General features: G+C 47.4%; 1 protein-coding gene across 1 annotated transcript in view; it reads right to left on the bottom strand.

Annotated features, from left to right (window-relative positions):
- The window catches only part of LOC146863450 (uncharacterized), a 151393-nt gene extending 131814 nt beyond the window's left edge, over positions 1–19579 (bottom strand). Inside the window, exon 1 of the mRNA XM_085643373.1 lies at positions 19523–19579. The gene's annotated coding sequence lies outside the window, so the exon portion shown is untranslated. The remainder of the gene's footprint in view (positions 1–19522) is intronic.
- Positions 19580–27963: the final 8384 nt, after the last annotated feature.

Below are 27963 nucleotides of genomic sequence, written 5' to 3' on the forward strand. Positions count from 1 at the left end.
TACCGGTTGAGAGCCCCATCTCTGAGCCACTGGCCCCGACTATTGGTCCTTTCACCGTAGATTTGCCCTTCTTATTGACATCTAACTGTGGAGGAAATTTAATGGGTTTAGACTTGTTGAAGTTACATGTGACTATTTCGTGCTCCCCGGTTGGCGTCTATATAACCATAGAACCCAATGTAGTGAATTCTAAGCAGTGTTTGTCAAAAGATGAGCCTCTTTCTGCTGAAGTTAAGAGATGCTGACGACATTATGGGCTACAGGTGATACGGACGTAGGGCTGTTGCAGATACCCCAGGTCTCCATCAGAGTTAAGGACAATGCTGTTCTGCCTTGTCTTCCCCAGTACAAAAAAATAAATAAATAAAAGGCATTGTTATTTAAAATACCAATAGCTGGAACTCTCATAAATGCGAGACCTATAGCATTGCAATGAGGCGACCACCATTGTCCGGTAGGGGTGGGGGGAGGTTGGAAAGTGAAAGCGTGCTGAATGTCGCAGTAAAGCACGTTTTGCCTGCAGTAGCACAAAACTCCTTATAGAAAATAGTGCTCACATACGAAAAAAACCATACCATGTAACACAGAAATAAAAGGGCCAGTCCTCATGGGCAGTTCCAAATTAAGACATGGTGGTTCTAAGGCGGGACTAACAAGCCTATTAACGAATCAGAAGCCAGCCTTTACAAAGGACAGCAAAACACGTTAGTTGTATGTGATTGAAAAATATAACACAACACAGAAGGGCATGGTCACTTGCGCTCCAAAGAGATAGAATTAAATTATAAACCGTGAACCTTCCGGAATTCAAATGTTGGTGTTTGAATTGAAAATAATTTCATTGTAGGTACCATTTTAGCTAATTGATAGTGATTTAAGGTCAACTGCTGTATTGTCAATACATTTTAAAATTACATCACAAGAATGTATTTTGCCCTCTTGCGCTCTATTTCTGATGTTCGGAGCAAAGTGGTTAATTGTGACTAACGGGCAATATAAACGTTTCAATCTTGAACACGTACTGAATGAGCTAGATGCCTTTTGATGGTGCCTGAAAGCCCCTCTTTCCAAATATACCTGAACGCATTTTTATTACATTTTCTAAAAGACAAGTTGGCTGCTGTCTCCAAGCTAGACCCACCAGCAGCCCTGCTGCTGGGGTCCACCACAATAGATGCTTCACCCGGAGCATTTACAGCTGAAGACGTTCCTCTGAGGGGGATGAAGCGTGCACACTGCCCTGAATCCAACACAAGAGCCTTCTCCGGGACCTCGGGCACACCAGCTCGCCTCCTAAGATAGACTTCTGCTGCTGACATTGGAATGACACCTTTAAGTGACCAGGACACGCGGCCCTGCCTCTTCCCTGCAGCTGTCCCCAGAAGGTGGCGTGCTTGCTGTTCACGGTCGGGTGAGTCCGGCTCTGAGCACAGCTCACTTCACTCTACACGGCTGCTTCTGGGCATGGGGGTTCTGAAACGTACTGCAGCAGGCAGGGACGGGGACAGCAGGAAGAGGTCTGCTGGGAAACATGCAGCAACCAGAGACGGAGGTAGCAGGCAGGAGTCTGCTGGGAAACATGCAGCAAGCAGGACAGAGACAGCAGGCAGGGGCCTGCTGGGAAACATGCAGCAAGAAGGGACGGAGAGCGGCAGGGAGGGACTGCTGGGAAACATGCAGCAAGCAGGGACGGAGACAGCAGGCAGGCAGGGGGTCTGCTGCAAAACATGAAGCAAGCAGGGACGGAGGCAGGTGTCTGCTTAGAAACACGCAACAAGCAGAGAAAAAGGCAGCGGGCAGGCTAGGGTCTGATGGGAAATATGCAGCTAGAAAGGACATTAATGCGTACGGCATAACAAAAGGAATTAAAACTGCAACATCAAGGGAAATCTACATTAATGCGTAGGGCAAAACAAATTAAAGCATCAATAAAGGTGGAAGAGACGGGGATTAGTGACTTGCCCATAATCACAGAATGGTGAGCCGACTCCGAGACTGCTGACGCCATGCAGGGTCCCCGGGAGCTTCCAAGATGATCTGAAGCCGACAGGGGAAGGGAGAGAAAGTGACAGCGTGCCATGAGTACGTTACTGCTGAAATGCCGTGAGCAGTACGCGTGCACGTATGCGTGCACATCTCCTGTCCGACGCGTGCACATTTCCTGTCCCCCTTCGGAAGAAAAATCGACAATAAATCTCGCAAACCATGCGCTGTGTCGCTAGGCGAGACCTAAAAAGGGCACCATCGGGTTCCCCAGATGATCATCCCGATGTCTACCGCTTTCTGATTGATCTGCGTGAGGTGAATAAAATAGTGGTCCCCCCGCTCCCTGTTGTCCCCGACATCACTGCTCTCCTGACCATGATTCCTCCCTCTGCCACATACTTTTCTGCCATTGATTTGAAGAATGCATTTTTTAGCTTCCCCATATACCCAGATAGCAGGTACCTGTTTGGGTTCGCCCTGGCCGGCAGAAGCTTTAGATTCTGTCAGGCTCCTCAGGGCTAAACTGAAAGCCCTAGTATCTATAGCCAAGCTTTAAAAAGCCAATTGGACTCCCTCGTCCTTCCCTCAAGTAGTGTCCTATTGCAGTACGTGAACGACCTCTTAATAGCTTCAGATACCGAGAAGGGTTGCAAGGATGCAACGGTTAAAGTATTGATGCATTTGGCCCATCACGGACATAAAGTGTCCCTTTCTAAATGTCAATATTGTCGACAGGAGGTCACCTACTTAGTCTCCTTCCCTCCATCAACAGTAGGTGACCTAACACCTGAGCGCATTGCTGCTATAACTACGATGCCCATCCCTAAGAAGCAATGGGATGTGCAAGCCTTCATAGGTATTACTTCATAATGCTGCCTCTGGATCCCTGACTTTGCTTTACTAACGAAGCCCTTACTGCGCCTAACCACTAAAGATTTGCATGAACCCCTGCCCTGGATGCATGACTATCAGCATGCTTTTGAGCAACTAACAATAGCGCTCTGCACCTGTGCTTGGCACTTGACTATCAAAAGCCGTTCGTGTTGTACGCACACGAAATGGCTAGCTGCGCGCTCTCTGTCTTAACACAGACCTTTGGAGATAAGCAAAGGCTGTGTGCCTAATTCTGTGCTCTGCTTGACAACGTCGCCAGAGCCCTCCCTGGCGGTTTGAGAGCAGTCGCGGCTGTGGCTATTTCTATCCGACAGTCGGCAGGTCTCGTCCTTGATATTGATCTCACAGTTAAGGTCCCGCATGCTGTGGGACACACTTTTGAACAGAACGAAGACGCAGCACCTTACCAGTGCACGTCTGACTGGCTGTGAGCTGACCCTGTTAGCACCACATGTCACCATTAAAAGATGTGCCACTCTGAACCCAGCCATGTTACTACGCCTCCCTTCTGAAAGTGAGGATACGAATGTGCATGATTGCATCTTCCGGATGGAGGAAGAGACAAAGGGACAGGTAGACCTGACTGATGTTCCCCTATCTTAACACTAAGGGGAGCAATATGTCGATGGATCTTGTTTTAAATTGCCAGATGGCACATGCTATCACCACCCTACGCACTGTAGTTGAGACATCACAAGTTCCCTATCAATCAGCGCAAGCTGCAGAGTTGGTGGCCCGTCTTCGTGCCTGCGAGTTGAGTGAGGGACTGGCTGTCAATATATATACTGACAAGCAGTATGCGTTCGGTTTGCCCAGTTTGATTTGAAGTGACAATGGCAGCCGCTTCGATGCCAAGGTCGTCCAATTGAGGTGTGAAGGGTTGCACATTAGGTAAAAGTTTCATGCAGCGAACCACCCACAATCAGCAGGCTTGGTCGAGAAGTACAACGGTACTCTTAAGCTAAAAAAGGCCAAGATCAAAGAGAGCACAGGATTGCAGTGGCCAGATGCTTTACCCCTAGCACTAATGTCTACGAGAGTCACAGCGCACTCTAGAACAGGATTGTCAGCGTATGAGGTCATGTTTGGACGCCCGGCAAATTTTGGGGGCGTCTCGCGACCACGTAGATTCTCAGACATAGAATACCCCTTGCTTATAGACTATCTTTTTGAGTTGACTAAAAATTTGCATTCTATTCACCAGCAGATTGCTGAAACATTGCAAGTAACTCCAGAGGGTCCGGGTCACGAGATACAGCCAGGTGATTAGATACTGGTCCGGATTTTTCAGCGGAAGAGCGGTTTGGAGCCACGCTGGAAGGGACCACTGCAGGTTCTTCTGGCCACCAGGACAGCGGTGAAGGTCAACAGTCGGAAGAATTGGATCCACAGCACTCATTGCAAGAGGGTGCCCCTCCCGCAGCCCTAGGAGCAGAGGGTCGCAGACGGGATTCGGGACTGTGAGACGGAGCAGGTGCCACGGTTTATTCCTTTTTTGGACGCCCGGTTCATGTTGGCACCGACAGAGGAGGGCAATCATGCAGCGCTGAATAAGGAGGTGCCACCTGAAATTAAGGCCATCCAGGAGCCCCAGCCTTTTGGCCTTCCTGTGATTGGGTCACGTCCAGTTGAATGCCAATTCACCAACCTGTCTGAGTCCGACCCTTTGGTCCCCTTGAGCCTGACCCTTTGCTCTCTGACCCCCGCTGTGCCTGGAGTGTTGAGTAACAACTTGCGCCCCAATAAGAGGAACAGTGCACCAAAGGGAAAGTCAGGTTAGTAGGGATGGACTGCATTGCTGAAGAATAGGGCGAACATACCCAGTCCGTGGTACCAACGAAAGCTTAGGAACAGGGAGATTTGTGCATTATTCAGACAGTCACCAGGGCAAAAGAACTGTTTCTGAGAAGATATTTTGCCCTGCAACTTGGGATCTGGATCTGAGCTAGATGAACTGCTCCACCGCCGGTGCTCAACAGCGCCCTCGCCTAACGAACAATATATATATAATGTCTCAGTTTCTTGCTTTTATTCCAGCTTGGCTCCAAGTGTAAGTCTTTTCCGCTGTTTTAAAAGTATGTATCTCTTTGGTTGCCCTATTAAAGAGGAGGAGCAGTCTTTCGCAGCTCGGTGCCCTGAGCAGGATGGGCCGGCCTCGTCTGTGAAAAATAAAGCTATGTTTGTAGCAGTAATTCTGATTTCTTTAATAATAATACTTGGGGTGACGTATTTTCTTGAGGAGAATTATCCTGGGCATACTTCGATTGGTACTACGCCTGTTCCCCCCGAATATATCTTTGTTAGTCAGGCGCCTCACAAGGAGGAGCACAGGAAGTCTTATAAAGATAATGTGTTCATTCAAACTTTGCATCAGACGAACATTGCTTATAATACGACAAAACATCGGGTATGTGGATTGTCGCCCTCAGTAACTCATAGAAGTGAGAATTTGCTATCCATGCCATTGTCATTGTTAGTAGCTGTGAGGGATGGTTTGCCTTGCTTAGCATGGTCCGTTCATTTTAACAGGCTGGTACATTGGAATGAAAAAGTACTAGTTCTCGCACCCTGACACAAACTGCACTTCCAGCACAGAGTACCCCCTGGTGCTCCCACAGGCCAAGAGCCGTTTGGCAGGTTGTTCTTGAGTTCTTGCACGCATGCATACAAGGGAGTGAGGAAGCGAAATTGGTCTCAGGTGGAAAGCGACAATTTTCTACAGTTCAACGCATCAGAATACTATCAGTCCTTTCGGACCCGCAACGTTACTGAAGATAAGCCAATACCCGTCAGTGGTGGATGTCATGGCTCCTTTCTGTGTCCAGGGAGCTGTAGAAATAGAGATGTGAGAGAGCAGATGCAACACTACTTATAGCTTGAGGCCAACAAATAGTCCACCCTTGATCCCGCCACCTAATGTCTATTTTGTTTGTGGAGCTCATGTTATATTTGGCTTCCTGAAAGGTGGTCGGGATGGTGTTACCTTTCTTACCACTGGCCACCCGTGTATATAGCTCCTCCCCATTACAATGGGGGCCACTGCTTACAGCGTAGAGGTGCCCATGTGCTTCGGTTTAAGAGAATGATTAGCACTGATGACATAGATCAGACACCTTGCAGCAGTTCACGGACGCAATGAAATGCATCATACCCTTTTGTGGGCCTATGGCGAATAGTCTTAATATTAGACGGCTCACTAGGGTGGTGGAAGGAGTCATCAATACAACTGCAGGAATTTTGACAAATATCACAGTAGAGGTCAAGGCTACGAGACGTGTTGCCCTCCAAAATCGTATGGTTTTAGACGTTATCCTAGCTGATCTGGGTGGGGCCTGTCCCGCCATCAGCGGTAGCTGTTCTGTAAATCCCTGACCACATACCCACTGTATACGCTGCTATACAGAAATTGCATAAAATAGCCTCAGATATACACCAGGAGAATGGTACATGGTCATTCACAGGACGTTTCTGGGGCCTGTTTGTCACTTGGGAGATGGAAGATCCTAATTTTTTCTGGTTGCCATAGCAGGTATCATTTTGGCATGCTGTCTGTGTATACACTGCCTCCCTGCCTGTTGCGGCTGCTGTGTATCAATGTTCAAGGCACGTCCCAGGACCCTGATGCGGGATTCTAAATCAAAAGCTATGATGATGCAGGGTATTCAGAATTTGCTAAGTATGGATGAGGGTATTTTCTAATATTGATTACGTGTTTAACATTTTCGAGTATTAGTTTCAATGGACAGTTCATGTGTTCACAATGGTAGTCTATGTGCGAATATTCCTCTTTTCCCTGTTTTAGAATGGGAAAAGACCCTTACCTGATGGCACCAATAAAGCTTAGCATGAATGCTAATAGGAGGGTCTGTTAGATTTGAAATGTTATTTCCGTGATGCATAGACTCAAAGTGTTCCCTTTACAATGCTTATGCTCTATACCGTGTTAAGATAGTATTCATGGCGCTCTCCTTGACGCCATCTTGTTTTGTAACTGAAACCAAGCTCCTGTCTTATAATGCGTGCCTCAGCAGAAAGGCTGCCTCTGCACCTCCAGCCTGTACTTCTCAAGGTTGAAGCTTTGGTGTGAATGTACGATCTATGGTTGCATACTATAGTAGGCACTGGTCGAGCGCCATTGGGGTCGAGATAGCATGTACCCAGCCCTGTGCCATGGTGCATCCTTGTTTGCCTTCTTTGTTCACCATGGCCCGAGCTGGAAAATTCCAGTTTGGGCGGGACTTTAGAGGTGTTGGAAATGTATATTTTGTGCTACCATGTGACGGGGTCAGTCCCTCGCCAGTCATCTCAGGAGACTGGTCAGACTGGGCTCCGCGGTAGCGCAATATTAATAAATGCTTTGGTTTGTATTCTCTACTGTCTGATGGACTCTTATTTTCTTGGAAGGCAGAGGTGGTCGCGATTGACCTGAATCGGGTCACTTCCTTCAGAAGTTTCGATCCCAATTAAGATATGCGGATCATCGTCAGAATACAAGAATTATGCCTTAAAAGATTATTGTAAAGCGCCAACTAGTAAAAGGATGGATAATGATCCAATATTTGTGCAGTCCGCATAAGGTCGAGAAAGGGCTCGACAGAGTCCTTAACAATGAGGGTTTGTGGTGCTCGCGATGGAACAGAGTGAGGAACCAAGATAGAATACCTGGTCCGGTGCGTGGGAGCGTCATTAGCGTCTAGGCATGCCAGAGCGTTGTGACCCGGTAGTGTTCCGGAGCTGAAGATCCGGGTTTGTTCCTCATAGGAAGGGTATGCCCAGACATGAGTCCCATGCTCACTGCACCACTGGATTCAAGATAGCCTGGCTGATGATGGGCGATGCCCTGAAACTGGTCCCAGGATGCTTTTTTCGGGTCAAGAGAGGATCTGGCTTGCCAGTTCAGACTGATATGCATATGGCTGGGTCCAAACTGGGGTGGCATGGTGAGCAAAAGAACGATGGATTAAACCCAGATCTTTGTGACTGGGAGTAAATGTTTGCATTGTTCAGCTTTCCGTCCATCCTTTGTTTCTTTTGCTTTGGTCGCATTAAGTGGGAAGGGTACACCCAGATGTGGGTCCTGTGCTCACTGTGCCACTGGACTTAAGATAGCCTGGCTGATGAGGGGTCATGCCCTGAAACCGGTCCCAGGATGTTCTTTTTTTTTGTCCAGGGAGGATCTGGTTAGGCAGTTCAGGCTGGACTGTTCCCATGAGGAACAGGGTCAAGACTGATTTGCATATGGCTGGGTCCAAACTAGGGAGGCGTGGTGAGCAAAAGAACTATGGATTAAAGCAAGTTATTTGTGGTGGGGTGAATGTTTATTTCTTTTACTTTTAGAAAGTTGGCATTTTCCTGCCTTAGCCATTTGGTTCTAGCAGCCGGTACCTGAGCCACATGAATGAACAAATGCATCGCCCGACTGGGCACTGCATCCTTAATGCCGGACTTTGCATCACAAGACCCATTCACGGGATCATAGAAAACACAACAGGACCTCGCACAGCACCCTAGCCGCATCTCAGAACCAACGCATCACTTCAGCTGTGCAACGCATTTTTTGCACGGATTCTCACAACGCTCTGTCAACTAGGATTAAAGGTACTTTGTTCAGCGGGCCTAAATTGGTTCCTGTAGCCGCCCATGCTCCATCGCGGTTGGCTTGAACTTGCAACTTTGATCCCGAACTGTGCGACCAGATACCCACAGTTGGCACTTTATGCCTTTTGTCGTTATTTTTTATTTAAAAAACTTTCAAATTGAATATCTTTGGTTCTGATTGTTGTTTTGGTGCTTTGGTCTTGTTGGATTTTTGTTTTTAGCGTCTTGTTTTATTTATAAAAAATTACTCTATTTTTCTAACCCTGTTGTGGGCTACTTTTGTGGTGTGGTTTCACTGTGTTACTGTTTGAAGTGTTGCACAAATATTGCCTCCTAGTTAAGTCCGACTGCTCCGTGCCAAACTACCCGAGGGTTGAGCACAGGCTAGTTTGGGGTTTGCTTGTGAATTCACCTGGAGAATTGTGGTTGCTGCTTGAGGGTTTCACCCCCTCAACCAACTACGCAATTTCTTACTTGAAACTACTGGTATTTTTAAATGGCAACACATTGTAGGAGCTAGTTACTACTGGCAGCCTATTTTCATGTTCTGCATTCAAAATCCTAACAGATATTGGGTGAAGTACTTGTGAATGAAGGACACATTTATATTTTCGGTTTGAAACCCGTCTGACTCTCTCATCATACCTTTCTTTGCTTGTCATGTATGTATCATAGGCTAGCCCTATTTGGGTCCAGGTATGTCAGGACCGGCAAATGCTTCAGGCTTTATGTTGTTGCTCAATGCAGTGTGTGTCGTATGTCTCAGAAGCAGTATTAGGAAAAGAACCTTTACTTAATTCAAACCACTTCCGCGGGTGCCTGTGGTGATGTGGGAGTGTTCGTGTGAAGCCATACTTAAAGCATGTCGCTGAGAAACCTTTTGGGTGTTGCGGTTGAAGTCGAGGGAGTTGATAGTGTTTTGCACTCCGTTGTACTTATTCTGACAGCATATTAAAGCCTTCAACCATACCATTTGAGCTGTGGAGTCTTTTATTTCAGTGAACCATTTCACCGCGACGAGGCAACAGGTAGAAGATAAGCTGTGCTCATTAAAACTTTATGAAGTTAAAACAAAACTATTGTCACCACCTGTGGTATCCTGCTGCTCAGCCAGAATGACTGCCTGATGGAATGTTTGTGTTTGGAATGTCTGCGTGCGTGAATCAGTTGGATGAAGGGCTGAGCAGCAGGGAAGCTGCTCCTGGTGGGGCTCTTACTAAGACTCTAGCTTTATCTCTCTGTATATAATTTACCACCTCAAATAAATCTACGAGATAAACTACCTGGCTTGGAGCGTCCCTTCTTCAACACTACATTTTGGTACCAGGAGTGCTGAACTTCATCAACCTGAAGAAGCTTTCCCCTCACGCTGTAAAGGAATTTCCCTGAAATTAAGCTTTTAAAACTACACTGCCACCTCGAGCCCCACCAGTGACCCTGCCATCGGTCGCCCACAACCCAGTCTAAAAGTGCCAGTTCCTGCTGCCTGCCATTACTTGCCGCAATTGTGAGACAACTTTATTTTGCCATTACCTCCTGCCTGCTGTCTGCAGTTCTTACGACATCCTTCGCCCTCATTTTTTTGTTTCCTGCTCAGGTTACAGAGCAGGTTACAGAGAGCCCAGATCAGGGGAAATCTAAACCGGTACTTTCAATATCAGCGAAAGAAATCTGAAACCAGAGAAATTTTACATGACAAGAGGCCGTTTGACATGCTCAAAAGCCAGCTGTATTGTCAATTTCAGACTTCGACAATTTAAACAGCACTCTAATTTTCTTGTTTTTTAAAACGGAACTGTTTAGATATTTGCTGCCATCTCCTGGAGGTTAGTGGGAATTTTATTTGCCTGCAATTTCGTTTTGTTGAAGGAAAATGTTCCCGTTCTCACTTAACTCCTTGTCAATTACCGGTAATTAGTTTCATGCGACATTTGAACACGGCGCAGATGCTGTATTTGTGTGCTTTTGTAAGACTGCCTAATTTCTCTCAGTGGAGGCGACATTGAAGTTTTTGGGCTGATTGAATGCTTTGAGTTATCTTGCCCATTTTTACTTCGTTTTCACGATTGCCAGTTTAACCGCTTCATTTTAAAAATCTGCCACGAGCACATACAGAGCGCGCAGCCTTACCTCTGTCAGCATTACTTTCCTCCTGCTGCCTCGTGACTTCTCTCTTCACTCCACTGTGACGTCTTCAGTTGGTTTTGGATACTAAGCATATTTGGTGCATGGTGATGCCGGGAGCCACCCAGCGCGGCGTCACCGTGCGTGCCGCCATTTTGGATTTGCCTAAACATCTCTGCCGACCATGTTTCCTGCCAACCACATTTTCGTTTGCCTCAATAAAGTTATTGTGAGGCTGAAGAAGTCCTTTTGCGCCTCCATCTGCGTTAGTGCTCTTCCAGTGGACACTCGTGCTCCTATGCAGGTACTGTTTTCTTAAATCTCAACCTGCATCTTCATCTGTACTGCAATTGGCGCAGACAAAGTACTGTTCTTTCATTTCCCTACTCTGACTGCACAATCAGTTTACTTGCCTTGGTTGAGTCGTTGCTCGCACGTTACTTTTCCTGTGTTTGAAATGCCCTACGTCTTCTTGTTTCTGCCTGGTGCTTTGGTGCTCAGACTTTCTCCTCGTTTGTGTCCTGCGGATCCGAATCTTTATTCTGACTTGACTACTTCTTAGGCCACAGGTTTCCAAACTTTTCATGTTGGTGACACACTTTTTTGACATTCCTGCTTTAGTGACACGGTAATGCGAGCGAGCGTAGCGAGTGAGCCGGAATCACCACAGAGGTGTTCGGGGTTTTTTAAAAAATAGTGGGCAAATGGTGCATTTTCAATCAAATTGGAGAAAGCAAGAAGGTTTAATAAAGCAATTGTGAATCTGTTCTTAACAAAGACAGTGTCTGGCAAAACAGGGAATAAGGTTAGGTTTGTGCCTGAAACAAGAATATAATCCTGCACATTTCGACACATGCCCCAGTGATTTACCGCACAAAAAGGGCACCCCCACAGCATATGGAGTGTTGGTTTTGGCAAACGTTTCTTCCTTCTTAAGTACTAAAAAGAAACATGTGAATCAAATTAGAATAATTCCCAGTCAAAAAAAACAAGGCAGTACATTGGATCAACTGTCGTTTGGGTTGTGGAGGTTTTGTTTCACCACGTTATCAAAAGAAAACCTATTTCCTGTATTGGGCCAAATATTAAGTTGCTGGTGAGCTATTATATAATAAGCATGTTGGCCTTGTTTGTCACATTCTGTCCTTTTTTTTTAGGTCCCGTCTAGGCTGCGCATGTGCTGTCTTGAACAGCATGTTTTCAATCTGTGAGCTTCAGCCCGACCATAGGCTTACCACTGGTTTGCTCCATCGCGCTCTCATATCCGTCATTCCCGTTAGTCCATAGCATAAAAGCGTCATGCTTCTTCCTGTGTTTGACCCTCCCCCTGAACATGGACCAAGTGCTTGGGTCCATCCACTGCTCCCGTTATAGGAGCTACTATTTACTTTGTCTTTGAGCACTCCACACGAGTGCTGGTGTTTTCACTCACTCCATCTCCTCCCGCCCGCCCCAACCCTGTTAATTCGTTTTCTTTGTAGATCGGCTCTATTATTCACCTCACTCACCGAGCCAGCAACATGATAAGTGATGTGTACTGACCCCTTTGAGCTCATCCACTTACGCACAGATCAAGAAAATAAATGACCTTCCTGCTAGTTAGGAGCTTGGGCCTCAGTTTTCTAAATGCACCTGTTTTAACTAGCATATTATTAATTTCCTAAACACCGCTTCATGGTTCGTTGTAAAGGAAATGTACTATGTACCTATCTACTCGCTTTTCAGTATTAGGGCATATAGGTGAACTTCGTCATTACTAAAATGAGCAATAGCTGCTACATAGCGTCAAGAGACGCACATGCATCTCTTGGCACTATGTAGTAGACCGGGCACAAGTTGAGGGTAGACTGCGTCTATCCACTCTTTTCTAGGGGTGGGCGACAATTTCCGTTCCGCTCCCGGAAATTGCGACAATTCGACATTTCCGCGTTCCGACCTGAACGCGGAAATGCCGAATTGTCGCAATTTCCGGGAGGGAACGGAAATTGTTGCCTGGCCAAGCACTTACAGATATAAATAAAGCAGGTGCCCGAGTTGAAGCTCAAATTCAGTAACGCATTCATCGGCACAATACATTCGGGAGCTAGGTCGAGGCTGGGCAGGTGTGCTGTTCTCCCCATATCTACCGTCAAAAACTAGCTGTGGTCCTTACCTGTCGCGCAATCCCCGTGTAGTTCCTGACACCAGCTGCTCTGATCGGTCTCTGGCCCGCGGCGTCTCTGGCCCACGGAATGTGAACTGCATGGAAGCCCCGCCCCACACACCAGCGGTGGGCAACGTCTTCCGCCCTTTCCCCCACTACGATGGACAGCTGACTCGAGGGACCCCAGGGACGTCGGCGCCGTGGCTGGCAACGTACACAAACTGTAGCGGGCGGCAGCGGCAGGCCGGAAGCACCAATTTCCGCGATCACGGAAATATCGCGTGATCGCGGAAATTGCTTGCATTCTCGCGAGAATTGGCGGAAGTGCCTTCCGCCAATTCCGCCCACCCCTACTCTTTTCACAGGGTGATCGCAGTCTACCCTGCTATGAGATTGGGCCCCACAGAAATATGGTAAACTTGTCTTGGTGCAATTTTTAGACACCGGGACACATTCAACAGTGCCTGCACATTGTTTGCTTTTGTTCCAAGCAGCAATGTACAGGCGGGGAAGGGGCTTATCAGATTCCATCTGGGCCTATAACAAAGGTCGAAGTTAAGGGGCCATCAGGCTTCCTTTTGTTGGAGTATCCTGGCTGGGAGCTATCAGGAGCCTCACATCTAAATGAAATGGAGGAGAAACGAAGGCACACAGCTTATCACATCACATCACACAAGAGGCAGGCATGCTTTTGACTTTGTTCAGTCCTTTTATATAAGAGATATTCATGTGTAGGAATGTCAGATTTGTTAGTCTGTCCCAGTATTTACACAAACAATTTAAATGCCACTATTTTGTTTTGTTTCTTTTACAGCGCTATAGTGCTACTAATCCCATTGCAGAGTGTCATAGCGCTTTATACATACACATTATACATGGACAATAAATGATGTGTGTAAATCAAGAGAGTGTTACATAGGACGGGGAGAGTTACAAGGTGTAGGAGCCACATGTCCTTCTTGGCTCACTGTGCTATATTAGAAGAATTACAATTTATGAACTGCAAGTAACAAAAGGATCTCTGTGTTCAAAGCGCTAACTCACTTGCCCATTTACATACAATAAAAATCTGTCATCTGCGCGTTACATAATGTGCTTTCCAGGAGACCTATTAACCCTCAATACTACTTTGATCCAAAACTGGGACTAGACAAAACACAAACCTCTCCAGCAAATAGTTATTTTACCATTATTATTATTCCCTGAGCTTTACTGAGCACACAAAGTTCTCTGCCACAGGTGCCTTAACCCCATGATATTTTAAAATACAGACTTTGCAACCAGTTGAGTAGAACAGATTTACTGCCGCATTTCTCCTTGTTGCCAGTTTCTTTGTGGCAGGATTTTAAAAAATAAATACATGTTAAGGCCCTGATTTTGCATCAGGGTTGCATAATTTTTTTGCACAACCCGAAGCAAAATCTAATTTGTTAAATATTGTAATGAGCTCAAATGTACTTACGATAGACCTGCTAAACAAACATATAACTTTCATGTTTGGTTTCTTGTGCTACTGGCAGTGACTAATATTGATTTTTAGTTTTTGTTTTCAGCGGCAGTCATTAAAGCTGTGAGATGATTGAGAGGATTTGTTAAATAATTGATAGTTGTCATTTTGCTTTGTCGGGTTATTACCTGGTAAAAGTAATACAGTTGTTCAACTCATCGTTCAGTGGTAAAAGCCTGTGGTTTTAGTTCAGCTTTTTGTATACAGCAGGGTGCAGGGGTGAGAGTATTGCCTGAAACAGCTTGCAGCAGTGACTGCTAAAGAGAAGTGAACATGTTGCATTAGCCGTGCTTTAGGGATTGTTTAATGACATGTCTTAACCAAAAGGGTTGGGGTGTTGGGTGTGTGTAAGTGAGAGAGGGACATGGAATAAGGTAGAAAAGGGCTGGTAAAAATGGCCCCATGGCTTGCGACCTCTTATTTAAGTATCCTGATCAGGCCCGGCTCCAGGAATTTTTATTTGGGTGGGCCAAGGGTGCATTTGGGTGGGCCACTGCGGGTTCGATTTGTCGCATATATGTCTAGGCAGGCCTGCTTCAGGGCCCTCCTTTATCTATTCTTAGTCTTACAAAGCCCAGTAAAACGCATTCTTTTCCAAATCTCTTTCTAAACATTATCACTCTCAAAAAGTGTTTTTTCTATGTAATGTTCCTTTGATGGGAAAAGGAGGTTCCTGAGGTGGTAGTATCAGGCAACTGACACTACTCGGGCTTCCTCTGAGCAAGCCTTCAGGGAGAATCCCTCTTCATTACTACCTCCACCTGACCCCAGACTCTGCAACGCACTCCCTTACAGGCTTGATTATCCATTACTCCTATCCAGTGCACCTTATCTCACAGCTGACCTTGGGCCCCAAACCTATATCAGGCACCATCGTGCTCCACTTTCATTTTTCCCGGTAAAAACAAGTAAAATCCCCTTCAAACTTAAAACATTGAATACAGCAGTAAATATAATTAGCACGCACTTTAAAGTATGTTCCACAGTAGCCTGTATGACCAGACTGCTAATTAAACAAAAACAGAAAGGCCATGACAGGGCCGGGTTTAGCGCTGATGCGAAAGTCTTTTTTGGCGCCACACCAATAACCTCTTTCTCCGTAAATACCTTTACTACCACCTTCCAACAGTGCCCCTCATCCCTCCATGGCCCCCCCTATTGACCTCTTCCTCGGATTCCCTCACTGCCACACTCCACAAGTGCCCCTGATCTCCCCATAGCCCCTCCTTCTCGTGACCTCCTCCTCGGATTCCCTCACTGTCACCCTCCACCAGTGCCCCTCATCTCTCTGTAGCCCCTCCCCCTCATGACCTCCTCCTCAGACTCCCTCTCTACCACCCTCCACCAGTGCTCCTCGTCTCTCCCTAGCTCCCCCCTCCACCCCATGACCTCTTCCTCGGATTCCCTCACTGCCGCCCTCCAACAGTGCCCCTCATCGCTCCATAGCCCCTCCCACTACCTCCTCCTCAGATTCCCTCACTGCCACCCTCCAACAGTGCCCGTCATCTTTACGTAGCCCCTCTCTCATATGCATTTCATTTGTTGTACAGCGCTACTCATGTCAGTGTAGTGTGTGTCAGTACTTTACACCACGCACACATTATACAGAGACAATGAGTCATACAAATATGTAAATCAGTCTACAGGGAATGTCACATAAGCCAATGAGGATTACAAGGTGTATGAATCACGTCATCCATACTGGTGGGCAATATATTTTAAGAGGGTTTGGTGTGGGGAAACACAACTTTAGGATTTAAAGAGTAGTCCATGGGGGTCAGCTTTACTGATAAAAATGTATGTCTGCCCAAACATACTCATTTTAGCAACATTAGAATAATGAAAGACTGAGGAAGTTCTAACTATATCACAAAACAAAAATAAGCAAAGTTCTAACTACACCATTCATGTTTGTATGCAGCTCTTTGACAGTTCATTGGTCACTGTCCTATGTTAGGATTGTAACTTCTGAACTGCAAGTAACACAAGGATCTCTGTGTCAAAGGCAGTAACCCACTGAGCTTCCACATAAAATACAGTTCATCTGCATTTAAAAACTACGGACAGACAAACGATTGCCCTCCAGCAGGATCATTAATCACCAGCGTTATCTGGGCATGTTGTGTTGTCTTATTTTATCCTGCATCGGCCATGATAATGATAAAAACTGTTTAAATGAAGCACGCACAAAGTATGTGTCCTGCTGGTCCTGTGCACATTTTAAACCGAAAAACAAATAGTGACAAATTCTCTTACCTACTCCATTAGTCAAACTGTGTCACAGCCTGATGTGATAAACTGCTGCAGGGGTCAGGAAAGGTGACAGGAATAAACAAACTTCTTTTCTCCTGCACTGCATAGAAAAGGAAATATCCACACAGCAGAACAGTAGCCAAAGGTTACCAGTGCCAAACAAAGGATTTGTCCCTTTCGCCATGTGGAGATGGAGGGGTGAAAAAATAAACAAAGCCTCGTTAACATGTAAATGGTCTTGTAAAGACCTGTGAAGTACCTGGGTGCGGCTGCGATAATCTCAAAGCTGTGTGTGTGGGAAGCTGTCTCAGCCCGGGTGCACACACACACAGACAGCTCTTTGAGCCCAATTCCGTTGTGCACCTGCCTTCAAGCCCTAACTGCGAGGGCCAAGGCTCCTGTTTGGAAGGGCTTGGCTCACCCGCTAGAACCGGGCCTGATCCTGATCATGGACCCCTCGTCAACCCCCAGTAATACCACTCCTGCAGCACTAAAAGTAGGTCTTTTTAAACCGCCCGGCTCGCCCCCTCCGCCCCCGGCCCATTACACAGCAGCTTGACCTCCCGCACCGCGTCCTCCCGCAGATTCATGTCAATCATCTTCGACCGCTCTGCCACGGCTTTAACTTCGGCGCTCACTGTGCAGCCCATCCTGCGCCGCGGCCCCCACAGCTTCCTGCCGGACACGGGACCAGAGCTCAGGACCCGCAGCAAAGATACCCGCAGAAGGGAGACCCGGCCAGAGCTTTCCAAAGTATGCAGCGCAGACGTAATGACGTACGAGAATGTACGTACGTCCTATCTAGCATGTACGTTTGTCTTAAAGATTTAAGACGGACGTACATGCTTGATTAGAGAGCACCGTCGCGCGACACACCCACGAATGTCAGGCGACACAGTACCGTGTCGCGACACATACTTTGGAAAGCTCTGTCTTAGGCAGACATGCAACCTTGGAAGTTTCTATAAAGGGCAAATCTTCAAAACAAGGGTACTGCTCTTTTTCTTTCCGCATTCCTGCCACATGTTACACAAGCAACATGTATTGCCTCAGAGTCATTTTGGAGCTGGTGTGTTCTCTTCCCACACTTTCTGCGTCTGTGTACACGTCTAAAGGAATGTGTTATGTACTGGACACACATGGAGAGTCACACAACTTCTTCATTGCTACATGTGCCTCATTGGAACTTGCATGTCCCTATTTAAGTAGTTTGTGTTTCCATTTCTACTTCTTCGTGCTTCTGTCTAGGACTTTGGGTGAGGAGTCGCTCACCGGAGAGAAGTTTCAGCTCTTTAAAATTGTTTTCTTGCGATGTCCTGCGCAATTTATATTTACATGACTGCAAGATTTTCTTTTACATGCTACATGTTTTATTTCCTTTTAGGTAATTTTTAATATTGAATTATTGGTATGGCTGCATGTGTCATGTGCTATTGTGCTTCTTTTATTTGCATTTTGTTTTACACGGTGTGGTCTTTCTCCACACATTTAACACGGGGTGGTATTTCTCCACACATTTAACACGGTGTGGTCTTTCTCCACACATTTAACACGGTGTGGTATTTCTCCACACATTTGACACGGGGTGGTCTTTCTCCACACATTTGACACGGTGGGGTCTTTCTCCACACATTTGACACGGTGGGGTCTTTCTCCACACATTTGACAGGTGGGGTCTTCTTTTTCCATTTCTGCATATTCTATGTTTACTTACTACTTCATTTTTATTTTATTTCTAACACCCTGTACTTTTCTGTTTGCCTGGCCAGCATACATGATCAGTATTTGGTTTCTCTTTGGTCTGTTGTATACGTTTATATTTATTTTGTGTTTTTGTGAAAAGGAAGATGGTGTAATAGTCGCTTGTACTGATCTCTTCTCACTTCCTATCCACTTTATTTCTTCTGCCTGCAATTTCCATATTTCTATTTCTAGCCTTCTTCCATTGTACCATTCACTATATTTTATTTCCATTTTCTTGCCTATTTGATGCCTTTTAACACTTCCTTCCTTTGCGTTGTAAAGGGGGAGATGTGTGGTATCCTGCTGCTCAGCCAGAATGACTGCCTGATGGAATGTTTGTGTTTGGAATGTCTGCGTGCGTGAATCAGTTGGATGAAGGGCTGAGCAGCAGGGAAGCTGCTCCTGGTGGGGCTCTTACTAAGACTCTAGCTTTATCTCTCTGTATATAATTTACCACCTCAAATAAATCTACGAGATAAACTACCTGGCTTGGAGCGTCCCTTCTTCAACACTACACCACCTACTAAGAAATCCAACCACTTAAAAAAGTTCTTGCTTGTTTGAAAGTAACGTTCACCTCGAAATTAAACTGGGAAGTGAACTGTTGGTTTTCTGAGGCTCATAATTTTATTTTATTTTTTCCTATTATAAATAGGGGATTGAATATCCCATCTTGCGATGTAGATTTTTTTCATTTTATGAGACACTGTTTACAAGTTTATTTTCAGTGGTTTGCGAAATCTCTATTGCTCCCATCATTTAACATTTGATTTGTTGGTTCGGCTCGTGTTCTGGCTAGGGCTGCCACCTGGCCTGTTTTCAGCCGACACCCCCTGCATTTTAATGTCCCGGCCGGTATAAAAAAAGAGCAAAATCACCTAAAGCCGGACTTTTTAGCCCACATCTCTCTCTATACTTTTGCAGGATTCATGTAGTTCAGTTATATGCAGATATCATTGCAGGATATATGTCAGGCAACGTATTATATATAACCTTAAACAGCAAATAAAAATAGAAAACACTTGTGGACTAAGAAAGCTAAAAACAATATTTTGTTGAGGCCGGAAATCGGGCCCACCTCACACCTTTCTTTACTCGACGATCCGGCTGACGCGTTTTACAGCTCGGGGTCATTTTAGGCCTCGACGAGGCAGCGACGCAGAGAATAAATAGAAATTATCAAAATAATTCCCGAGCAATGTTTTCGCTTCTAACCACCTCCCCCCAATACAGCACTGCAAAAATAAGGATATTGGGATATAATAGTCACTCACAAATGATCGAATATCAGTCACTCCCTCCCTCGAGAGCAGAAAGGAACTAGAATGGCGATGAAGGCGGGGCTAATGCAGGTCCGGTGACGTCAAAGCGTTTTAAACGCGTCTCTCACGTCCTGCACATGTGAAAGCGGACGTGACGTCATATGCCAAGCAGCCCCTCGCCTGGTCCAGTGTTACCTGACTTTGAGCCCCGTCCCTAAGCTGTCAAAGTTCAACCCCCAAATGCAGCCCATCACAGAACAGCATCAACCCAAAACCAGCCCAAAGTGGTACATCCCAAACTTTGCATAATAGCCAACAGGAACCATTTCATCCTTATCATATGTGCTAAAAGACCAGATTCAGGCTGGAGACTCCAGATTTTGTTAAGCCAAAAAGAGTTTATTTTGGCTGTCTCCCGCATGATATTGCCTCTGCGTCGATAGCAGACAGTTTGGGGGGGGAGGAGGGGGGAATACATTCTCCCCATTATTTGTTTGTAAATCTCCCACCTTCCGCTTTCAAAATGTTGGCATGTATGCATTATTCTAGTTTTGATCCAATATGCATATAGTACGGGAGGAGGGGCATTTTGGCAGCTGGGCATTTCTGCAGTTATGTTTAAATTCTATTAAAAACTACTCATTTAGAAAATCAGTCATACTGTAACCTCATAACTGGCAATTCCATCACCACAAAGCCAAATCCGAACCTGGCATTCGCGAATGAATGCTACAAACACAAGTTTTAAATCACTTTAATGAAGTATGAGTGGGGAAACAGCAAATCTCTCAGCACTGTGGCTTTAAAAACATGATTTTTGGAGTTTATTTGATTTTTCACATCATTAGAAATGCAAAACAATAGCAAGTACAATAGCTATCCATCACTCCAATAATAAAAAAGTTCTGTGTCACATTCAAAGCATCATCACTGTACTTAAATGGCCGCAATATTCATACAGTTTTGCAGCATGCATTCCCAGCATAAGTGCAAGTTATCTCCATAAAATATTGCTGACAAATCAAAACAACAATGGCAACCTGCAAAAAGGATGAGTCATCATTTATTGCTGTTCAGTAGGTGTCATTGAGTGATCATAAGAGCTGTTATTGTGCAGCAGCGCAAGATAAGATCACAGTGGTGCCCATTTTCACCTCAGTCTGAATGTAACAGGCAACATAGTGACCACACCGTCATCCGCTTCAGTCAACACGCATACACAGACATCACCCAAAGATTACACTGACACTTTATTTGTGGGTGAAGAACTGCTGCAGGTTTATTTCATACAACACAGTATGATAATAAAATTGGGTTATCTTACGGGCGATCCAGGGCAGGCAGCCCCTTGCTGCCCGCCCGCCTGGTGAGCCAGCACACACGGTGGGTCGATGCCCGGCAGTGTGGCACATAAATATTTGCAGATCATCCACTGGGTCACGTGATCTGCCTCCTACTCCCGCCCCTTCCGACAGGGGCGGAGCGTGTTGTGGCCACCCCCGGTTGGTCAGGCCCCCCAACCGCCCGAAGGACTAACGGGGCGCCGTCGCGGTCTTCCCAGAACCCCCTTCGGCTCCTGGACCTTGGCTCGGGCACCCTTACTGTGCCGGACAGGGGTACCCTTACTGTACCGCCTGTCGCAGAGGTACCCTTACTGTACCAGTCTGCATCCAGATCGCCCTGTAACTCCGCCTGCAACGCAAAAGAAAGAAAAAATTAAACATTCCAATAACGCGCTGAGCCTGACACGCGGGGTAAGAGGAAAGGGTGGGTGAACGCGTGTCCAGGCTGGTGCGGCGCGCAGGAGACAGAGGAGGAACTGGGCGAGAGAGCCAACTAAGAAGGGGGGGTAAGCCGCGCCCCCCGCCCCCCCGGCCCGCCTCCAGCTCCACGCGATAGGGGGGTTTTTCCCGAGTGGGCGTAGGCCTCGCGCGCGAGGCAGCACGGGGGGGAAGGCTCCGACGGGCGGCCACTAGAATGCTGCCCTGCTGATGTCCCATTGCTTGGGACGCGGGCAGCGGCATAGTGACCACACCGTCATCCGCTTCAGTCAACACGCATACACAGACATCACCCAAAGATTACACTGACACTTTATTTGTGGGTGAAGAACTGCTGCAGGTTTATTTCATACAACACAGTATGATAATAAAATTGGGTTATCTTACGGGCGATCCAGGGCAGGCAGCCCCTTGCTGCCCGCCCGCCTGGTGAGCCAGCACACACGGTGGGTCGATGCCCGGCAGTGTGGCACATAAATATTTGCAGATCATCCACTGGGTCACGTGATCTGCCTCCTACTCCCGCCCCTTCCGACAGGGGCGGAGCGTGTTGTGGCCACCCCCGGTTGGTCAGGCCCCCCAACCGCCCGAAGGACTAACGGGGCGCCGTCGCGGTCTTCCCAGAACCCCCTTCGGCTCCTGGACCTTGGCTCGGGCACCCTTACTGTGCCGGACAGGGGTACCCTTACTGTACCGCCTGTCGCAGAGGTACCCTTACTGTACCAGTCTGCATCCAGATCGCCCTGTAACTCCGCCACAGCTCTGGGGAGGCTACCGTCGCTGCCAGAGCCCCCCTCTCCCAATAGGTGTTACTGATGTCCCTTGCTAGCCCGTGCCTCTTGTACGTCAAGCAGGAACATGTCCATCCCTACCCTGGACAGGTGCACCCCGTCAGCCTCATAATACCCCTCAACCTTCTCCTGGATCAAAGCATGTCGCTGCCAGAGCCCCTCCTTCCGACCTTCGCTGTTCTAGGTGCCCTGCCCCTGCGAGCCAGCTTCTAGCGGGCTGAATTATGGGTCCTGTTCTGTAACCCGTAAATATACGGTATTAATTTGCACATTACTCAGGAGCCCAGGGCAGACTAACAAAGAATGTCTTTTGGCCCCACTGCCGTTCAGCTTAGACGTGACTGGTGTTCCTAGCTTTCTTAGCAATGCCACTGGAGATCTTCCTAACGTAATTATGGGAAGCTCAAGCACCTACATATGGAGCCAGAGCTGAACCATAACTGGATTCGTCAAGCCATAAATCCCCTTCATATCCTAGCACGAAGGTTATCGTTTCCACTTTGTCTACAAAGGTGATGTATAGATAGCGTCATGGTTCCTGAATTGCTGCTGCTGCTGCGGGGATTGCACGATTTCTAGCAGGAGAAAACATTTTAACGTAACTGCTAAATGGACGTATTCTATTATCATGACTCCGGATGAAGCCAATATGACTGACTGAGGTGCCGAAGAATACATCGCTCAGCTCGGGACCCAAAGCTGTGCCCGTTACCCACCTCCCTAGAACCAGGGAAAGGCTGGCCGGGAAGAGCAACACCTAAATCTGATTCTCAGGCCGAAAAATATGGCATAGGTCACAAGGCAGTGGTGAAATAGGCGCTTGTGGACGTGCAATCCTGTTAAGCTTCTTTCCGTTGGCCAAATTACGTGCCTACCTGGCTTGGAATAGTGTTCCCTGCGGCTACAGCACAATAAGCAGGGTGAAGGTAACCACCCTACCTACGTATCTAAACACAAGCTGACACCACGGGTGTCTAAATTTGCTTCCTTTCACATCGTATTATCCTATTGTTTACTACAAACTGACCCCTATTTTAACAACATCTCCTCGTTTTAGCCTTTCGACTTGCAAATTAAGGTACTATTAATTAAGGATAACTTCATGTCATCAAATAATTTGTTGTGACCCCAGTTATGATTCCGTTCATATCCTCATAGTTGGCAGGTCTCTATCTTATGTCAGTGGAGAGCAGCACAACTCCGGTCCTGCTTGTTTCAGAAGGTGTTAAGCCCTTCCCATTACCAGAAAGTTTAAGTGCAAAAATCAAGAGGTATGGTCGCTCTCTGCTCTCTCAATTATTACCATGTAGATGAGGGCATCAAATTCAGCCAGCCACCCCCTAGGTGGAGGCTTGCACCCCCCAAACTTCTGCTAGTGTAACTCCCGGCCTCACCTCCGGTTCAGTGAAGTTTAGTAATTCGCGACACTGACAACCCCAGGGGCCAAATACTGGGCTGTGCAAATGCAGCCCAATCTCACCATGAACAATTAGCTTGGAGTTGATGGGTGTTAACCTAGACTGGCTGAAGGCAAAACCTTTGACAATCACTCCTGGCAAGGTGTGCCAACGCAGGTAGAATAAAGAGTTATCCAGCCCGCCTTACTTCCTTTCCCAGTTCGACACAGGTCGAAGAAGAATGCCCCTTCCAGAGAGGTCATGGCCTTATCCCTGCAGCCTATCCATACAGCATTCTACCGGAAATCTACAGCATTGCTTTGTAAAGCTTTACCTGGTTCCACAATTCATTATGGTCGATATGCTCTCTCTCAGTTTGAACAAACTCTTAGGTAATCGTACGCGCCTGGAAATGACCCCACCAAATGTGGCATTGCACTGAAACTCAACTGGGAAGTCTCAACTTTCCTTTTAGCGCTAGAAACGCCCCCGTGCTCCTTGTGCTTGCTAAATGGACCCGCTCCATAGTTACCAGCACAAAACGGGGAGAATAACCTCAAAGATGTAAAGTAGGATAGACAAACCCAGGCCTTCCGCATGTCAAAAGACAGATCAGGCTGCTGCCTTTCCCGTATAGACTAAGCTACCATCATGACTGAGTTCAGAAAATTATCACACCAGCTGTTTCCGGATAGCAAGGCTAAAGATAAAAGGCAGCCGCATTTCTTAACTCAATCGTGGAACTCACAAAATACCTTCAAGATGTTATGTATGATACACAAACCCAGGCCCACAACTTGCCTCAACACAGCTCAGGCTGCTGACTTTTCTATACACAAGAAGCTGCCACTGTGACTGATTTGAGAGAAACCTTACTCCCAGCTGTTTTCTAAAAGCAAGGCAAAAATGGAAGACTACCACATCTCCTGACTCCAGCGTTGAACTTACAATAATAACATTGGTAGCTCAATTTCTGTGTTACACCTTTCCACAAGCTGACCGTTGCATCATGGTTGTGACTGGGTTTGGGCTGAACCTTGACAACTTTGTACTCCTGCTGCCAGAGAACATATATCGTATATATACACCTTCCCTTATCCTGTTGCACCACTTGGGACACAACTTCGTCCCTCCGTACCTACCGGCATGGAACTAATGCCAAAGCGATTCCCCCCTAGTACCGGATAAACCTAATAAATGCTGCATTTTGGGGCAAAGATACCAGGGAATGAATGCAAAGGGGGGGCTCTCCAGTGCGTGTGAACCCATGTCATTGCGCTTAGTAACTGTTGCTCTGTTCGAGCTAGAACATGCGACTTTATTCATTTAATCAATTAACCAGCAAAGCATGCTGGAGATGGAGTATGTGGCCGGGCCAGGGATATACAAAATGAGCCATGGCGTTGAAAGGTTCCAGGGACATGGTTGAGTATAGCGGCCTCACGACCTTTGTGACCGTGTGGCGCCGGTACGGCTGGCCCCTGAAAATTATTTTTAACTGATACCACAAGATGGAGCCCTACATGTGGACCTACGGAAAAAAGCTGCTGTATTGGCAGCGGCGCAGGAGTCTGCACAAGACACTGCATAAGGGGCATAGGCAATGTGGGTTATATCCCTATTAAATGCGTGCCTATGCACGATGACGCCGGGCCGGTACCGAGGGCCAGGCACTGGGCACCCTAATGCAAGCTTGCCTGTATCACAGGAAAAAACCTTCCCCAATGTGGACATACACACAACCGCTTCTAGTGTCCCGCAATAACAGCTATTCTGAAACTTGCTAACAAAACTACCATTGGCAAAGCAGTGGACACTGAGCGATGTTGCACTTGGACACCAAGAACGCACAATCGGTCCCCCTGCCTGGCCCAACCAAGGCAATAACCGGGGAATCACACCCTCCCGGACAAGGGACGTTGATGGACACAACAAAACGGGCCCCCCACCCTGTGCCATTGACCGGCTCGGGCCCACGAGGTAATCTACTCTGTTGGAGGACGCCTACCCCCTGATGGATGCCGTTAACACATTACCCCTACAGGACATAGCCCCCAAGGTGGCCGACTCACCCCGTGCTCCCCGAAAGTTTTTTGCCCGGGCAAATCCTGTTACCTATAGTTCTTCCCCTACTCCTCTCTTTACCCTCCCAGTGGTAAGGAATTTATGGAAGTTTGTACAAGGTTTCCTCTTCAAATATGTTGGATTCTCCCAGGGATCTTAACAATGAGCTATTTACACGAACGCCTTCCGCCTCAAGCCCCTGCATATAGCCGTGGTTCACAATTCGCGCTGCGACTACTTCAGTACCAAAGTGTGTGATGCAGCCCTTGTGTCATTAAGCCATATATAACATTCCACAAAAACAAGGCAATGAAAAAACATGACTCCTGCCTTCCCCCTTAAAGTTATTTCTAATTGTGCCAAACTGACTATGTTGTCCCCTAAGGGCCCTTTCCATATATACCCTTGCGAGATGACTCCTCTCACACACATGAAGCAGAGTTCTTAACTAGTGCCTAGTCAAACTACAGACTTGAGGCAGTCAACTCAACTGTGCTCCTCGACCATAAGATGGTGCTATCTAGACAGTCATCGCCAAGTTAAACCATATCCTGCATTGCCACAAAATTAAACAATCTCATTCAGGCGGGCGAAGTTCAATTACAACTTATGCAGGATTATTGCATTGGTCTCAACACCCTGCGCGCCAATGACGCTACAACAAGGACGCACCCATTTCTTTTCTGGCACGGGGATATCAAGTGATTTGCCCAGAATCACTGCATTTTGAGAAGGCGCTGAGACAAGGAGGGTATTATAAATAGAAGCTTGTGGCATTTGAGGAAGTATAAGCCACCTGACACGTTCCATCGGTCTATACTAGTAAATGAGTGCTAGTATATGGATGCCGTTCACGTTTAGCAAATGCAGCAGCCACATAAGCAAAAACACAATCAATGCACCGCCATCCGAACCGTATACCCGCTCCGACATGGCCAAAGGACTTATACTGCGCAATATCTTGGGAAATAACTACATGCGCTGTAGACTGGGACTACCCACCTATTCTTCGAAGACAAACCGAAAAGTGAAAAGGCAGGGCTCAGGCACATGATAGCGTGGGTGAAACGCGCAGCTCCGGGGCCAGTGCCCAGCGGCAATCTCACGCCTGCGGTATGATGGAGCGCTGCAGCGTTCACGATACCGCCAAGGCACCCAAGTCCAGCAAGCCTCTCAAAATGTAGGCCCACCGCGACGCGAACGCGCCCACGAGAGGTATTGGAGCTAAAATCGTGTGCACCATGCACGCACTGGCATCATGGATCTGCCAACATGAGCCGCCAGCCATCACATGTTGCATATGTATAGACACGGAACGCTCCTCTTAGCTACGTGCTGTTCCTGTAATAGTGCACGTTGTCGCTACCTTCCCTCGAGTTCCTTCTCCCAACCCTTGACACCCCTTCCTGAGCCGCCGCTAGCATCGCGGGTGTGCACAAATCACCCCGTACCTACTGGGGGACACCTGAGCTGGGGACACAAAGACAGACGTTAATGCGCAACTCCCCCTCCAACGCGCAAGGTGTGCCCACTATCCTGCCCCTGCCTCCTGCTCCCGAGCCATTAATAGTGCTTTATAAATGCACCGGTGAAAGGAGACACCATTTTCAACCATGTGAGATGTTACTAAACATCTTAACACGAAGGCCAAAGACCACCCTTAAAGAGGTGCACCAAATTCCACATTTGTGAGGTGAACCAAAAACGCGGGAACAAGCGGCATCTCTTGAACCAAAGAAACCCTTGCACAGGTTGGCGTGTACCATTAACACGCGACAACTACAACATGCTCCATTCTCTTTATAATTAGCACGGATCAGCTGGCCGAATGGAGGCAAATGCGCCATGCGAAACCTCTTACGGCAGTAGTGTATATATAGACTGTGAGGGGGGGGGGGCAGCGCACTCACACAGCGAACTCCCGCGCGCCCTCCACCCGGTGCCGGATGTTACCCCCCAGGTCCTACAGCACCATCCTGGAGCCCCAGAGCGCAAACTGACGACATCACCAGCGGTCGCGGCCCCGGGGCAGCAGATGACCTCCGACCCGCCCCGCCCCAGAAACCAAATGTCGGTCCCGGCATGCGATCTATATGCTTCATCTAGCGGGAACTCGACCCGAAGATATTGGCGCGCGCAGCACCGATTTACAACACAACACATGCAGGCACGGGGAGACTAAGTGCTTTGGCCCGAAGCCCCAACGCGGAAGCGGCCCCGAGACAACAAACACGCCGACCAGATGCGATTGAGGACCCCAGCCCCGGTCCCCGCACATGACATGCCCACCATGCCCACAAGCTCTACCCGGCGATCAATGCCGACTCTCGCACCCCGGCCCCCCGCTCCGAGGTCGGCAGCACTGTGCACGAAGCGGAGATACCGGGAATCGAAGCCGGAGCCTCAGGCATGCACCGCCT

The sequence above is a fragment of the Triturus cristatus genome, chromosome 2_2, assembly GCF_964204655.1.
Source record: "Triturus cristatus chromosome 2_2, aTriCri1.1, whole genome shotgun sequence".
NCBI classification, from domain to species: Eukaryota; Metazoa; Chordata; class Amphibia; order Caudata; family Salamandridae; genus Triturus; species Triturus cristatus.